The sequence below is a fragment of the Neolamprologus brichardi genome, chromosome 2, assembly GCF_056152115.1.
Source record: "Neolamprologus brichardi isolate AB-2024 chromosome 2, ASM5615211v1, whole genome shotgun sequence".
In the NCBI taxonomy this organism is placed as follows: domain Eukaryota; kingdom Metazoa; phylum Chordata; class Actinopteri; order Cichliformes; family Cichlidae; genus Neolamprologus; species Neolamprologus brichardi.
Genome location: NC_142105.1, coordinates 23,872,686 through 23,888,058, shown reverse-complemented (window position 1 = coordinate 23,888,058; position 15,373 = coordinate 23,872,686). Strand labels below are relative to the sequence as shown.

Below are 15,373 nucleotides of genomic sequence, written 5' to 3'. Positions count from 1 at the left end.
CTACTCCACCAGTTCATCAGACAATCTTCGCAGACGCTGTGACTACATGACAGAAGAACAAGGCTGTCAGAGGTTTCACAGCAGTCAGGATAGTCGAGGTTCTCCCCTGTCAAGAAGGACGTTTTCTTACTTTGTTTAAGCTGGAAATTCAGCCGATGAAAGAGTGAGTGATGGCTCCATCCCCTCCTCCAGTCTTTTCACAGACATGTAATTTTACTTTGACTGTTTTTAAACTCAAATTGTTCTTTAGAGTTAGCTGCACTCAGAGTCTGTCCCAAATTATCATACCTTTAAATCTTAGCGCACTGATGAACCTTCAGATAGTTACAGAGACCATCACTAGTCATAGAAAAAGAGAAGATAGATTTCACTTTCACATTTCATTTTATTAGGACAACAAAAAGGTGATGGACAATTGTGTCTTCAACTCATTGAATTAATTGAGATTTTGCAAGAGCAGATGGCATGTATGTTGTTAACAATCCATTTTAATTTATAGATAATTGCTGCCTAATTTATTGCTCTTTGTGTTTAAACTATAATAAATACAAACTGCTTTGAATGATTACCAAAATACAGACATGTCTTTGTCAGACATTTATTCTCTGTGCAAAGACCCCAAATAGTTTAATATCTAACTTCTCCAGAACATTGTAATTAGTGTGCTGTGCAAGAAGGCAGGTTTAACACCCCAATGTTCAGAAACAGGTAGGTAAAGTCAAAAAATCTACTTTATTGCTGGGACTCACAATACGTAGAACATAAACTGTGCAGGAAGCCATGACCACAAAACTAGGAAACTATAAGAGATGACACAACAAAGAACAAGGGGAGACTCAAGATATATACACAGCAGGATAAGAGAGGAGAGGAGAGACATTAGCTGGGACACACAGCTGGGAGTAAAACTAGACACGAAATCACAGAGGGACGATGACCACAAGAAATAACAGATGGCAGACCCAGAAACGAACTAAACGGGGAAAACAAACGTGGACTACATACCAAAGGGTAAACCAACACAAGACTGACTTTACACACGAGACTAAAGGACTGAACATAGAGAAAACACGAGGCAAGGACAGACATGGGAACATAACAGAGGCAAGAATACAAAGGGACACAAGAAATAAACTGAAATCGTGAACAGATTAAATAAGAAACTAGACCTGGGAAATATAATGAAACAAATGCACATAAAAGATACAAAACTCGAAGGACTCAGGAACCATGACAGTCGTACCTTTTAGCTGCTTCATGTGTGTGGTGGTATGCAGCAAAGATACCACAAGATTTTGGAAAATTTTACTGCTGAGAAAAACAAAGCATTAAAAAAAAAATTCTCCACAGTGCTTTCATAGCAAGGCTTTCAAAAATAAATCGGTTGCAAAGTGGGCTCAGGGGCTCTGTAAGGTTCATTAGACACGTTATAATTGCATCTGACATATCAGCTGACTCCTCATGACTTGTTAGAAAGTGAGAAATCCGTCAGCCTTTATTAATGACTCTACATAGCCACAGTACAGATGCCTTATTAGAAAGTAAGGCCTATTACCCTATATTAATGACTGACTTTGCTAACTGCAGACTTCAGGGTTTATTAGAGACTTTTCACAGTGTAATGCTGAAGGATAACCAGTGTATAAGAGTTTTCTTCACAACTTAGAATCAAGTTTGTAATCTTATATAATCCTACTCTGCACCACCGGATTATTCTGTTTCGCTTCCAACTGCTCCTAAAATGTAGCATTAATGCAAATGGATATTTAAGCTAAACTCGTGGGACTGTCGTAGCACATCTGGATATGTGTCAGAGACACAGACACAGTGAGGAAATGTATAGATATAAGCTCAGCTGTAGCTAATCCAGAGGTCTGCCAGGAGTGCAGGTGTGACAGGGATTTAGCATCTGTTAGTCCTCTGCCAACATCCAAAGCAGTACTAACCGTTATCCTCATGCATAATTACCCATGCACACACTCCATGTGGCTGATTCTTCTCCACAAGATTGCCCCAGTTGCTGTCTCAGCTCACTTTTAGAGCCTGATTTAGCAGCAGATTACAAAGTTAGATTAACACCAGCATGCGGTGGGAATTACTTTCAAAAGCAGACCCCAGATCAGCGCAGAACTGTTTGGATTTTCTGAAGGCTACCTAAGCTTTGCTTTGAAATTAATGGGGAGATTGTAAAGGAATATTTAACTGTTGTTATTCAGTTTCTTCCCATTGTTATAAAATGAACCTTTAGGAATTGTTATTGGTCAGGTTTTCTAATTGGATTATATATCTATCTGGCACATGGGGTTAGACGGAGGTCAGGTAAAGAGAACTGATCGTATTACCTTTATTATCTGTATAATTTGTAAATAGACAAAGAAAAAAAAAATTAATCTCTCTTTTCATGAGTGCCAGAGCATCAACTGCCTGGCCTCAATTTGTGCAGGAAATAGAACAAATGTAGAAGCGTGGTCTACAAATTCAACTGTTGGAGATAGCCACATTACTATATCAAGCACAAAGTCAATAACATGAACCTAAAGTGCAAAGACTTTTGTATTTCCTTCATGATGGGAATTTCTACTGATATCCAATTACTTTTTCTGGGAAATAAATAAATAATGTAACAAGTAATGTACAATATAATGATTTTTATATTGTAAAGTTTTTTGATGTTTCCATAGGCTTTAAGGGGGGAAGGTAGCAGTGGGATGCTGATTATCAAAAGCACTCGATTAATTGATCATCAGTAAGCTCTGTAAAAGCGGAAGTTTTGGTCACTGTGTGTTATCAAAGAACTAAAGAGGAAAGATTTCAACTTTGAACATTAGAACTGAAAGAGAGAGAACTTTGTTTTTACCATGACAAAATGCGAATCAACCAGATTTCCTTTCCTAATCTGGCTGATTCATGTATAATCCTCATCACTAAAGCATGTGTCATGAAAGCTGTCATATTTAAAGTGTCTTGATTGACTCATAATGTAGGAAAATATTCCTTAATTAAATGCCATTTGCTGTCTATCTATATTAACTAATAAACGTAACATCTATTGGAACACTAAAATGGTATCATTGAACATTAGAATTTAACATTACCAGCTTTTTTCACTTACTGTATTTCCACATATAGTACCCTTTTTCCCCTGAGCTGCTGTTTGTAGCTGTACTTTTCTAATTACCTGTGTTTAATACATAATTGCTTTTAATTTATTGTTTTTGATGCATTCCTGCCCTGTTAAGTTAATACAAAAGTAAGACTGGGTAATATTAAAAGCCCTCAAGAAAGTGTTCCAAGAATAGAAATACTTCCTTTCTTACAAAAAGCTAGTCAGATGTTAACATATTTACAACTTTGCAGGTCTTCTGTCTTATACAAATACCAAATACTGGACTCTAGAGCAGAGAGACATGTTCTCCAACGTGTCTCCTGGCAATTCAATGGTGGTTTCCAGGAGAACGGTACTTGTGTGACTGCATTGTGCCAGGTGTTCTGTTCAGTTTGGGGCAGGGGGGATTATGGTGTGGAGTTGGGCTCAGCACCTTAGTTCAAGTGAAAATAACTCTTAAAGCGTCAGCATGGACGTGCACAAAGCAAGGTCCATAAAGCTATGAGTGAGTGAGTTTGATGTGGAAAAGCTTGATGGTCCTGCCCAGAATGCTGACTTCAACCCAATAAAACACCTTTGGGATGAATTAAAGCACAGACTGTGAGCCAGGACTTCTCGTCCAACATCAGTGTCTGACCTCACAAATCTGCTTCTTGAAGAATGGTCAAAAATTCCCATAATCTCACTCCTAAACTTTGTGAAAATCCCCCCCAGAAGAGTTGAATTATAGCTGCAAAGGGTGGGCTGACATCATTTTAAACCCTATTGATTAAGAATGTGATGTCACTCAGATTCACATATATGTGTGTGTGTGTCTGTGTGTGTGTGTGTGTGTGTGTGTGTGTGTGTGTGTGTGTGTGTGTGTGTGTGTGTGTGTGTGTGTGTGTGCAGGCAGATGAGTGAATAATTCTCAGGTATTACTAATATTCTCAGTTATCATTAATTAAAATCTGATTAAGTGCACATGATTGGACTCAAGGTGTAAGCTGTTTTATTTAATCTTTACTTTGCCACAGATGTGTGTGGAATTAACGCGCCACAGTGTTAAAGGTTTTCTGAGGCTTTCGGAGCACCGCTGTGGAAGCTTGCGGCAAATTGATTTAAACCAACCTCCAAATGATTTGAAATCAAACATTTCACTGTAAGGAAAACTCTTTTCAAGAATGTATTTCAAAATCTTCCCAGGACTGGCTTTTGTAGCAAACTCACCACAAGAGCAGATCATTTTACTCAAAAACAAACAAACAAACAAACAAATAAATACATAAATCACCAATAAGCCTCGCATTTATTCTCCAGGTAACTCTTGCCACTGTTAAAGTGTACGTGGCTGCAATCAGAAACAGACTGCAAAAATTCGACCTGCAATGGAGAAATGCCAGCAAAAGGCTTTGCTGTCCAAAAAGAACATTAGTGCAAAACTACAATTTGCCAATGAACATGTAGGCCAAGACCACATCTATTGGCATAATAGGGAATAGTGAACAATTAGTCAAAAAGGCCTGGGAAGTTTTTTTCTTACAAAAAGGGGCATACGTGGCTTTTGGAGCCTGTAAGTCACTTCCAAAGTTTACTTGTCTGCAAATATGTGGGGAACAAAATAAAGATTAAAGGAAAGAGCTCTACCTTTGTCCCCCTGCAGTAAGGGGATTTGGTGCCTCTGTTTAGTTGCCAGGGGATTTTGCTGGCATTGTTTGGGTAAACGTCTCCCTTTAGAGCAAAGAGTCCCTGCAAATCAATACAAAGTTAGACAGACTGATCACCCTCATCCTGTGATGAAACAGTTCTTTTATGATGGGAGTGATCTCCTCCTGCATCACAATGCTTTCATCCATAGGGCACAAAGAGTCACTGAATTGATGTGATAAGGTCTTTACAGTCAACTGATCTCATCACCAAAACAAGCGAAATGATGGCTTAGTTAATGAGGGCAGACAAAAAAAGAGGAAGTGTGGGAGTCTTCCACAGACAGAAGCATAACTACAGAGGAAATAAGCGCATGCATGACTTATATAAGACCATGCATGCGCCACTCAGCAGTGGCGGTCCTAGCCTGTTTGGCGCCCCGGGCGAACACTCCCTCTGCCCCCCCCCCCCCCCCCCCCCCCCACACACACACACACACACACATTATACATTAACATAAAACTGTTGTCGAAACCATACTGAATTTCGCCAGAGACAGACACACACATATGAAGAGAGAGAGTATGCATTGTATGCAAACGGCTACCAAACAGCCATCATAATTTGTCATACAATGAGAACAGGACAAATCAACATTTGACAATGACTAATTAATTTTAAAATCTGTAGCATAATGTTTGGAGTTTAGTCTGTTATTGTTGCTATTTTTACCATTTCTTTTTGGAGCAACTGTAATCCACATTATTTCCTTAGGGATTAATAAAGTATTCTGATTCTGATTGTTTCAGGATGACCTGCCATTATCCAATGACACATCTGCTTACCTGTATCTTTTGCTCATTTCTCCTTCTCTTCTTTTCTCATTTTTCTAAACTGAGCACCTGATGGCTTTGAACTTTTCTTGTCAATCTTGGTTTTAATTTTGCACTCCAGTATGAACACAAATCCTCCAACTCGAGGATCGCCACAACATAACCTAATAGACCTACACCTTAGTTCACAGATTCGCTTTGTCTAAGGTGCATTTCTGGGATTTCACACAACCCAGGATTCAAATCATGAATAGATAATGGGCTTGGATTTACATCATTATGAATGAAATGTGCTCTATTTGGAAGCAGTGGGTCTCCCTCCCCTTTCGATGGGTTGTGTGTGAGACTTTAAATCATCAAACTGTAAATTATAAAATTTAAATTGTTATAGATCCCTTTACCCTGAGTCCTAAAGTGTATATTTATTTTCTTACTCTTTTTATATTTATTCTTTGTTTACTTGCACTGCTGTAACTGGAGCCTCGTCGTCTCGTCTCTATATACTGGACTGTATGTAGCGGAGATGACAATACAGACAATACAGTTTACTTTGACTTCAGCACCGAGCAGGCCGCCCGTGTCGCCCGTATCAAAAACCGCTACTGTCTCTCACTGTCAATTTCAAAGGCCTTTCATCCTATCGCCAGATCTTCATTCTTCTTCATTTTATCTCCTACTGCCTCACTCTTTAATTCTTTAGGCAGTCAAAGCATAGCAGACAGCATGCCCAGAGAACAAAACACTGTGGGTGAAATTGAGCCTCAACATTTCACCTCTTGTCTGTCTTATTTTCGTTCCACTTCCTTCCCTTTCCTCTCTCTAATCAAACGGCCCACCTGCCTTTTAGTTCTTTTCCGAGGGGTGTCTCACTGCAGGGGATTTTATTTTTATTCCTCCCCTCTCTTCACCTCTCCTCTTCTCTCCAGAGTGTTGAGCTGTGATATATCATTCCCCTGGGCATTGGGGAGGCAGGTAGCCTTTTAAGGCTGTAGGTTCTTAGGGCTTGTTGATATAGTGATAGCCTGAAGAGATACTGAGCTTCTATTTAGGTGTACCTTTTTTTTATGTGCATTTATTTTAATATATATGTGCATTTACTCTGTACCTTTGTGTGTGTAGATGCCTGGTTGTAAACTTCTCAGGAAGCAATTTTAAGCACACTAAAACACATGAAAGCTACACAGAACACAAACAGGGAACCTCCTAATTTCATGTAAATATATTTGTCCTTTGTTTTCTTCCCTTTTGTTGCACGTCTCACACACACACACACACACACACACACACACGCACACGTGCAGGTTCAAGTGAGTCATTAACACAGCCATGCATCTCTGATTGATTGATATTAATAGACGGAGCAAGAAGACCTTTCAAATAGTCTCTCTTGCCATTGTCCCTCCCCTGTTCCCACATGCACCTCTTCCTCCTCTCTCTCTCTCTCTCTCTTTCTCTCTCTCTCTCTCTCTTCCTCGCTCACACTGCCTCAGCATCTCATCTCGGTGCCACCAGCAGCATTAACAGTGAGGCAGTAGGCAGACTCTTTTTTTTCCCCCCCACACACAGCACAGACATGAGCCGGCACTGATGCGCAAATGCACAGAAACGCACACACTCACATGCACTGGAAGCAAACAGGAACCGGACAGAGACTCCAGCTGCAGCATGTCCACTGGCTGCAGTCAGACATGTAGGAGGAGGAGGTGCTCTGCTCGCTGTTCCATGTCCGTTTCAGTCCTCTAAGCACCTCCCATCCCCCCGCGTTCACTCCCTGGCTCTGCGGTTGCTGAGGGGCTGGCTGGAATGACCCGGGAGAGCGGGAGACACAAGGAGATGCGCTAGATGGGGCTGCCGGCTGGGAGGACTCTCTGATCCTTGCTCCCTCCTCCTCTCCATGCCGACAGAGACAGCAGAGCTCTGATCTGTCCCACAGATGTATGCCCATATAGGAGGGCATGGCTGTGTAACGCGAGGGTCTTCAACAAGCACAGCTTGAGAGGAGGACCACCACAGAGACACCAGGTAAGAGGTGCACAGCTGGGGCTACTCTGTTGGATTTCCATCTATATTGATCTACGCAGATGTGAAGGAATCGGCAATGTGTCTGAGATATAGAATATGTCATTGGGTTTTTTTTCATCCTCATCAGTGTTCAACTGTTGGTTTGGTTATTTACTAAAGGTTTGTATCTGTTTTGTTTGTGTGTGCCTGCTGTGCTGCATGGCCATTGATTAGAAGGGAGATGGGTCTGTGGATGAGCACTGTGGCAGCATAATAATGGAATATGTCTCCTGGAGGACATGGTCTGATATCCATCTGAGGAATGTCAGTGGGAATGAAGAGGAAACAACAGAGAGGTAGCAGGAACGGGGAAGAAAAAGCAAAACAGAACAAGTGATTGAAAGTCCATGACATTTGGTATAATTTATATGACTGTCATATACTGTGGGCTTGTGCTGCTTTGGGGCTGGGAGGGGGGGACCATTTTGCTTTGTTTTTTTTTTCTCCTACTGCTTCATTTGTAATTCATATATTCATCCCACACTCCACATTTGGACAGTTTTTCAATTACAGTCTAAAGGCTGTATTTCGCAGTGTGGCAGGGTAGCCGAAAGTGCTCATGTTGAAGAAATGACGCCAAAAATGCCACACAGGACTTTGAAGAAATGATGCCGACTTGCAGAGCGGGACTGGCCCCTGGGTACGAGTATGGCACAGATGAGGGTAGAAGTTTGGGTATGAACACAGGAAGAGCGGTGAAACTGCAACAAACACATGTTGAAGCCGTGTGAGGTTAACACAGAGGACGCAAGTGAAACTGAACAATCACAACTATTAATACGAAAGATGAAATGGTGGTGGCATCCCCTGCAGACCAGGGAAAAGGTCAGTTTACAACCTCTGCTAATGAAGGATCTTTCCCCCGAACTCACCTCTAACACTCATTACAGGACTTTAAAATGGTTACAATGCCTTTATTTTTCTGTGTATATCAAAGACCAGGGGGCAGCAACAGCCTCAAAGTGCATTTCAGAGATTGGCTCTGGGTGAATGTGCTTATGCAGAGGTGCCTGTGGCTGAAAGAGATGAGCTGTCCGGTACCGTTGCATGGAGCATACATCACTGAACGCAGGGCCATGGACCCAGGAGGAATCAACAGAAAGAAATCCATTACTTAGATGACCAGGCATCTCTGATCTCATCATTTGACTAGGCAGGCTATAGAGACAGTGGGTAGGAGCAAATAGAGAGAATGAGAGCATTGAGGGAAGCCAGTCAGATGTGGAGAGAACACTTGCTTCAACGCCATGATTAATTCTAGAGGCAGTACATTCAACATGTGCCAAGAAATATCAATATTTTCCATTATGCGGCGTGTTTAAGAATGGACGGTGGCTGATTTAAAGGTTGTTTTTAAAAGCCACACTGCAACATCCATCTAAATGCCACTCAGCTCACTCAGAGTCTGGTTAGACTGGGGTTTGATAGAGTGGAAGTCTGAGGTTGATTAGGTGTGCTTTTGCGGAAAATATATGCGTAGGTTGATTGTATGGCAGTAAACAAGAATCGCTGGTGTAGACCACAGTTTATCAGGTAAATTTTACTTCAGAAAAAAACATGTTTTATGAATGTATAAAACATGATTTAAAGCCACATTAAAGCCCAGTAATATTTTATATGATCTTGTTGTACATTGCGCTTTCAGATGCAGCTGCTATGTCATCTTATCTTCCAAGTTCTGCTTAGTCATTAGAGGAAGCAATACAGCCCCAAGGTTATCGACGACAGCAAATTAACAAAACTTGCGATGCAGCCATTGCCCAAGTGCACAAACTTATCAACCTCTCATAATATGGCTCATTGAGAGATCCCGAGTAAGAGGCCCACCACTGACAAATAAGCAGCCTGGACATGCTTTCAAAATCCAATCAGCTTCATGTAAGGAGAACTAGCTGGCACAGGCTGGCAGTTCTGAAGAGGCACATAAAAGCACAGTTAACAGACTTGGCACTAGATAAAACCTACCGATTACACCAATTACAGTAGAGGGCATTTAAATGAGTGGAAACAACATGCATTATTTCAGTCTCATGAACATTTTACCCTGATAGTTGAGCACAAGTGGATAGCTCTGTTGCAAGACACGTGGGCACTCCAGAGATGCACATGAATAGGCACACTTGCACCAGCTGCTTTGATTTTAAATCTAAGCAGTGATGCCTATCTACAGTCTTGTCAGGCACAATGATTTCTGTCCAGTTTTCAAAGCTCTGCAGGACTTCAAAGCAACAATGTAGAGTGGAATTAAAGGATAAGGGTAGGGATGTTTTATATTTTTATTGCAATCAAATGTGGTTAAAAAAACGAATGACATTGTACAGCGGGTATTCCAGAGATCAAAAATATGGAGCTATTACAGTCTTGTTGAGATAAACTATCCCTGTCTTTCCTGTAATGTTGGGATTTGCCGATCAGTACCGCTGAATTGATTTTATTGACATCCAGCTGCAATATCAACCATCAGGGCAAGTTTAGGTCTCTAAACTCACCAAAATAGCTCTGACCAGTTGAGACATCATCGACCGAGATTCTGAGGGTACGCCATCTGTGGGTAACTTGTGGGGTCTCTGTGGACTGGACTTGTTCCAGCCTGTATCCTGCTGATGCTTCCTCAGATTGGAAGTGGGGAGTCTGCAGACTACGTGAAGGCCTTAGGCTGTTTATCATGTACAAGCCGTTTCTGAGCAGTTTTTGTGCAATGCCCTGCTGGGGGTGGCTGATGCCATTGGGAGTACTGTTGCCACGGGTGGTGTGCTTGATCCGCAACAATGTTGCAGGTGGGTGGTAAATATCTATCTATCTATCTATCTATCTATCTGCAATGTTCTGTTACTGTCACCCTTGACAACCAGCTGTTCTGTTCTGGTGCTGTATCTCAGAGCCAGTTTGGCCAAACTGGAGGCCTCAGACACACACAAGACAGAAAAACATTAATAAACTGGCAATGTTACTGTGGTAATAAATATCTGAGTAACAACATGCATATTAATTGGTCTTTTGTGCCAGCAGATTTCTGAGAATCCTGCTATTGCTTTGCAGAAGAGCAGTGCAGTGTGAAGTCATTGCTTAACTTGGCCAGGATCCCAAACTATCAATTGGGAAAAGGAAGCATGTGCAGCATACATAAAAATAAAGCAGACTTTGAACACTGGATTATAATATGTCTGTGTCCATATGGTCAGCCCTCCACCTCAGAACCATGCTTCTCTTAACCTGTGGACTCACTATTAACCTGCTTTCAAACCACCACAGTTTTTTATTGGTTGGGGATACATTACTTCGAGTACCCGTCTAATGAGACATGAAGATTATCCAGCATGTCCAGTTTGAGAAAAACATCCCTGGGTGTGAAGGCCTATTAGATGCCAAAACACAGAATTTTGACACCTCTGGAAAGCTGTCACAGTGATGGTGATAAAAATGTCTTCCATCAAAACACTTGGTAACTAAAGGGTAGAGGAAAATGTTGCTTTAGAAAGTCAATCATAGCCCAACAGGCAATTTGCACAAGAGTGAAAACTCTTTTGGGAGGTCTATGCTGCACAAACACTGAAGCTCCATCCACACTGGCACTGGTGTGGTGATCAGAGGACCTAGAAAGTCAGCGACACTGGGTGACTTCAAGTAATTACAGGTGAAATAACCAAGACAGATACAAAGTGGGCAGATCCTTAACCTTTCCCAACTTTATAGTGAGGACTTGAAGTGCCTATAAACAAGAATGCAGGCTATTGTTGATTGACACATTACCTGGTAGTAAATATATTAGAGGGCTATCTACAGTAGGCGTACCAGAGCTTGTAATGCCTGGAAAAGTGACCAGCTGTCAGCTTCAAAACCATATGTGTGGACGCAGCTTAAGAAAAAAGTTTCTGTGGTAGAAGACATACTGTATTCTGTAAATAAGCTTGAGTATATCTTTGTTAAATGCATATTCATCAATGTGGGAGGAAGAAGAGCAATTTTAACCATTTGTCAGTAAAAAATTCAGTGTATGCAAGTTAGAATTTATGCATTTAAACAACGCCTTCTTGTGCAAGCTGTAGTTGCAACCTACAAAACCCACTCTTATTTTTGTTTACAATTAAGCAGCATAAGTGAGCATGCAAACTGGTGAGTGCATGTTTGATATGTGAAAGGTCTGAGTGGAGTTTAACTCTTAACTCTGTGGTTCAACTTAACTAAGGAGGGAGTGAAAATAAACGATAGCAAGTAAAAAACATTTTTAAAAAGTCTCGTACTCCAAGCTCCGAGTCACCTCTCTCGCAACCTAATGTATCCTTTAATGGGGTCATTTCAGATAGCAGAAATAAATGACGCCATTTAGTCGGAGAACTTGTTGGGTCTATAACAATAAGAAGCTTTTAGATCCCTTTTGCTGACTGTGTGAAACAGGAAATGAGCAGTTGTATATCTTGTTAAAATTGTGTTTTTTTGCTGAGTCACCCATCCACCTCAACCCTCCATCCCCATGCTCTGGCTTTGCAGCTGTACAACAATGGCACCTTATTTCCTCCTTTGCTCCCGTCATAATTACCACAACCATTTCTGGGCTCAGTCACTTGAACATGACCATATGACATTTTGTGGCACTTCTGAAATGACTAATTTCCTTTTGTCGTTGTAATTCACTCTGACCTCGCCCTTCATTTTGTACATTTCGTAGCCAAACATACCGCATCACTTTTACCGTTAGCATACGGTGTGGAAAATAGCATATAAAAAATTAACATATAAACCCAAGGAATTAACTCTAACTCTGAATGCAAGAGCTTTCAAGCCAGAAATGGAGGATTCAAATCTGTAGCACTGTACCAGCAGTATGCTGAATATGCTCAGGGTCATGAATCATCATTGGAGATATGTGCAGCCTTTGAGGACATTTGCATTCTCTCAAACATAATATAATTTTGCATCCTTTACACACACATATACACATTCGCACAAGTCAAAATATAATCATCATTGGTAGGACCGTGTTGAAGATTTTTTCTTGTTGTTGCAGTTGTTGTTTTGCAGGGTACAAACATAGCCAGGGGCCATAAAGTTAATTACTTTTTTAACTGTGGCGTCACGTTCCTTTTTCTGTCACCATAGCGTGCCAAAGGCAGCATTAAAATATCCATAGCATTTCATGGTTGGGCGTCACAAATTTCCCATCTAGTCCACTCTCTGTGTCTCTGTGTCTTCCTGCAGGTTTTACAAAGAAAACAGATGACTGCAGTGTTTCTTGCAGGTTTGCTTTTTCAGAGGTTTTCATTTTTTTAGCGGGCGGAAAAACAAGGATTTTAAGTGTGCTACATTTGTTTACTATAAAAACTCGATTCTGCAAGTGAGGTCACTTTTAGAAAATTAGCCATGGGTGATGTTGTGAGCAGAGGGAAGGTGGCGATATGGCCACTGAGGAACAGAGATGGGCAGTTACTGAAATCCGATTACTTTTTTCAAGTAACGAGTAAAGTAAGGGATTACTATTGCAAAAACGGTATTTAGATTACCGTTACTTTCCCGTAGGAATGCTGCGTTACTGCGTCACTAAGACTGTGATTTTTTTGCGAGAATGTCTCATGACAGTGACGTAAGCGAGTGCGACGTTCGTGACAACAGCTGTGTGCAGATCAACAATGGATAATATATCGAGTGCGGGAGAGAGTATGAGCGTGCAGCGTTTAAAGCGTGGAAGTACTGACTTTACTTTGAGTTTGATTCCGTAAAAAGTGACAAAAACATTAGCGTCCGTTGTGCGTGGGAAGAAAACTTCTTTTTACAGCGAAAAAAACCCCTAAACTTCCGAGCAAGCACCGAGTGCGCTACGACGTAATGGGAAATTTACAGAGAAGCTCGCGGATTCTTCAACTGACCGCTGCGGCACACCTGCACCAGGGCAAACCTCCGCCTACCCCACTCCTGCTTTACAGGTGAAAATAGAGCAACAGGACCGCTAGTCTTTGACTTTATTTATTTTCTTCTGTGTTTTACTTGCATCTATTTGAAAGAGTGAGTGTAAACACACAAAATATACAGAAACAATTATTGTATTTAACATACACAGAGAATAGGTTTAAATGTTAAACAAATTTTTTCCGGTCAGAGAATGTTGCATATAATTCAATTTTTGCTTGATGCATAAAGTTAAAAGATTAAAACTAATAAAACAAGTTTTAAAAAGAGACGTTTCCATTTGATTACACTTTGTATGATGGATTAGGCAGAAAAAGTAGAATTGGGCTGAAAGATCTATCGCTTTATTATCTATTCAGGTTAAATCAGGGTAAATCGTGTTTTTAAAAAGTAACTAAGTAACTAAGTAATTAATTACTTTTGAAAATAAGTAATTAGTAAAGTAACGGGATTACTTTTGGGGGAAGTAATCAGTAATTAGTCGCTGATTATTTTTTTCAATTAACTTGACCAACACTGCTGAGGAATGAGCGGATCATTGAGGGAGCCTAAACTGAAGAGCCATCAGGGCCTTTTTTTATCATCATCTACAGTCCATGTCCACATGTGTAGAAAACAGAAGTATTTACTCAATATTTCAAAAGGATTTAATGGATTTTACTGATGCTGTCCCTGCGTCTCTCTTTCAACCCCATCTCCCACCTCTCCCACTTCCCAGGTCCTGTTGTGTTGTTCCTTTCTATTCATGAAATCTTGTTTACACGTGCGTCTACACTGTCGAAATACTAGAAAACACGTGGAACAACAGTGTTGATTATGCAAGCTTCAAATGGCTGCAGTTTTACATTTTTAATTTGTAAAAGAGCTGATCTGCACAAGCAAAGGTTCAAACATTTTCATGAATATTCTTAAGTAAGTAAAACAAAAAATCAAACTATTATCTAAACCTTTACTGTAAGCACTAAAACTGTCATAATGCATGTTTTCACAGTCACTGAAATGTGTATTATACACAGTGCTGTGCAAAAAGTCTTCAACCACCCCTCATTTCTTTATATCTTGCTCAGTAGGAGCCATGCTTTCTTCTCATTTTTATACTAGTCTTGCATAATACCTTCCCGGCATTTGGAAGGTTTTTTTTTCCTTTTTTAAAAATGTTTTTCTTTAGTCTTTGTTTTTTCAATTTATTTCATGTTTTCTTTTGTTCGTATATGACGCAGTGTCATATCTGCTCATACAGTAACAGACAACTTGGCAAATCATCAACTTTATATTGTATCTTTAGACACAAAAGCACATCTTTTGTTCCCATTTCATCAGTGGAATCTAAAATGATATTCTTAAGAAACAGGAAAGAATTCAGCAAAAGACCTGACAGAGTTACATCTGGCCATTGTACTCCTCACTAACAATGAGAAAAGGGCTCAGTGGCTGTCAAGAAGTCATTCTTAAAGAAGGGAAACACCGAGCAGGTGAACAGGTGTTAGTGGCAACAGGTCTTATGGACCGATAAATCCAGCTTTGAACTTTCTGGTTCAAATCATTGTCACAGAAGAGGTCAGGAGAGCAGTACAACAGCAGCTGTTGTAAAACACGGTGGAGGCTCTGTCATGGTTTGGGGCCATATTTCAGCCAGTGGTGTTGGAGATCTTGTCAAAATTAGTGGAATTAGAAAGCAGAAAAGTACCTTTAGATTTTGACCCACCATGCAATACCATCTGAAAGCATCTGATTGGAAACAAAGCCATTTTTCAGCATGGCAATGAACCCATACACACCACCAATGATGTAAAATAACAGAAAAGCACATAGAGGAATGCCTCTCCTCTTCTCTCCTCCCAAAGTG

General features: G+C 40.6%; 1 protein-coding gene across 4 annotated transcripts in view; it reads left to right on the top strand.

The window, feature by feature from the left end:
* Positions 1-7,093: 7,093 nt before the first annotated feature.
* The window catches only part of frmpd3 (FERM and PDZ domain containing 3), a 91,721-nt gene continuing 83,441 nt past the window's right edge, over positions 7,094-15,373 (top strand). For 3 of the 4 annotated variants that reach the window (XM_035912549.2, XM_035912563.2, XM_035912545.2), the window contains exon 1: positions 7,094-7,587. The gene's annotated coding sequence lies outside the window, so the exon portion shown is untranslated. The remainder of the gene's footprint in view (positions 7,588-15,373) is intronic. The other variant, XM_006781570.3, reaches the window with a different exon arrangement.